Source organism: Tribolium madens, unplaced genomic scaffold, assembly GCF_015345945.1.
Source record: "Tribolium madens isolate multiple individuals breed KSU strain unplaced genomic scaffold, Tmad_KSU_1.1 Scaffold_96;HRSCAF=242;Tcas5.2_LG5, whole genome shotgun sequence".
Taxonomy (NCBI): Eukaryota; Metazoa; Arthropoda; class Insecta; order Coleoptera; family Tenebrionidae; genus Tribolium; species Tribolium madens.
The window spans coordinates 2331988-2334219 of NW_025401068.1; positions in this window are offsets into that span (position 1 = coordinate 2331988).

Genomic DNA, 2232 nt, shown 5'->3' on the forward strand with positions numbered 1-2232 from the left:
CTTAAAAATTACAATACTTTAAAACAAAACAACACTAGAAAATAAATTTATACCAAAAAAAGAAGACTAATTTTTATATCACTTTTTTCTATTAGGTAAATCATCTCAAAATGCCATATTTCCTTTACGGTTTTTAAGAGAAAGTTTATCGGTTACTTTTGCTTACGCAAATTTGTTACTGACCTTATTTATGACCTACTAAAGATTTTTGTATGTCATACATTTATCACATGAGGGCTATTAATTTGTTAGGTAATGTTTAAAATGCATATTCTTAGAGAACTTGGACTTATTTTTGAGTTTAGGTACAATAATAAGGAATTTAGATATAAATTTTATTTCACAAAACAATGCAGGATACCGTTATAACGTTTCTGAAAAGCTCTCACTCATATTTCGATAAGTTTTGCTTTTAGACATTCTTTAATTATTTGGTGGACGAAAATTTTATAAATACATCATACTTAGGTAATTTACCATGTTTATGACAACAATAATTTTCGTCGATAATGAGTGATTTATGCTGTATCTAATTTTCAAACTATGCGATTTTAATTGTAGAATTTTTTTGTCATGAATACTCGATGATGTTATTCTAATCCCATATCCCCATCATTAAAGGGAAAATTTTGGTTGAAAATCCGTACAAGATTGCGTGTGTAAACGTTTCACACTGACTTTCCCACAATTTCGTAATGACGCAGTTTTCAAAATTTCATTGTAACATTGCTGGATAAGAATGTATGCATCGTTTCGTCGTTTGCATAACGTGTATTTTACATGTCATTGTTTTTCCCTTTATTTAGCAAGAAGAAAAATTTTAGCGGTGATTACCTTTGTTTTAAATTACCGGTGGAAAATATTTTTACATACGATTTCAACAACATTAAGAACAAAGTAAAGAAAAACTCAAAATTGTGGGATTTAATTATTGTCTGTCTGTCATTAAACTGAGCCGAAGGTATTGTTGTAAATGTAGTTTCTCTCACGACATTATTAATGTTTACTAAAGATATTACGAAAATTTGTCGACAAAGGAAAATAAGTGTGTTATGGGAGATTGCTTCCAAAGAAAAAACTGTAACGATGAAGATGGTCTCTAAAAAATAATGCGGGCTTAGCTGTTTGCATTCGCATGAATAATTATTCAGATCTCTCTGATAAAAAGATAAAAATCTTGTTCAGACATCATAACATTATCCCAGAAGAAAATAAAAGTTCATTAATTTTAATAGCACAAAAATTTCATATCCACTATACTCAGACAACTATTGAAATGTCGGCAAAGGAAGTGGTTAAAACTGAATACATTTTCATTGCGGCTTACAAGATAGTGACACATATGGTTTAAAGGGAAGTAGGACGAAATAATGCAATTCTGTTGGACCAACACTGATAATTGCAAAAAATCCAAGTTTTTTGTGTAATTTTCGCTGAGTTACTTAAAATTATTGATAAAACACAATTGTGGCGGCGCTTTAGTAACATTAATGAATTATGATAATGAATGAACATAACTTTGATGTTATTGTCGCTTTCCGGTTCATCTGTGTGTGCACTGGAGCCGACAAAAAATACTAAGTGTTATACTGCTTCCACATCTTTATTGCAATATGTTGCGAGATTAATATGTTTTTGAATATTTTTACAAATGTTTATGTAAAAAAGGCACATATTTATTGTTGTATAGGATGTCTCAGCTAAGGTGTTTTTGCTTGACAACTCCCACTCTAATTCTAAATTAAAATCGTAATTCGCTTAAAACAAAATACAATTTGTAATCTACAAAATCAAAGTCTGATAAAGCAAAAAATGGTTACAGAAAAACTGACCAAAAAATCTGTTGGTAACACTCTGAGTGTCTTGAAGATTGAAAAACGTGGAAACAGAAGATATGAAAATTTAAAATTTTTACACCTTTTGTTTGTTTTTATGTTATTCAGTGTTGCCAATTTAATTTTAAGGTCACAGGTTACCGATACACTTTTTTAAAAAGTTATAGAAAATAATAGGAGTATTTTATAAAATATGAACACAAAATAAAAAAACTTGAATTTTTCAAGAAAATTTGACCAAAATAAAAAATGTTACATCCTCATCAAAATTACATGTTAAACATTACGGTACATTAAAACAAAAATCACTACGAAGCAATAAATTAAATTTAAAACTTTTATTATTTGTTGTTATTTTTGAGAGTTGGAATGGCAAATGAAATTTTTAGTAATTTTT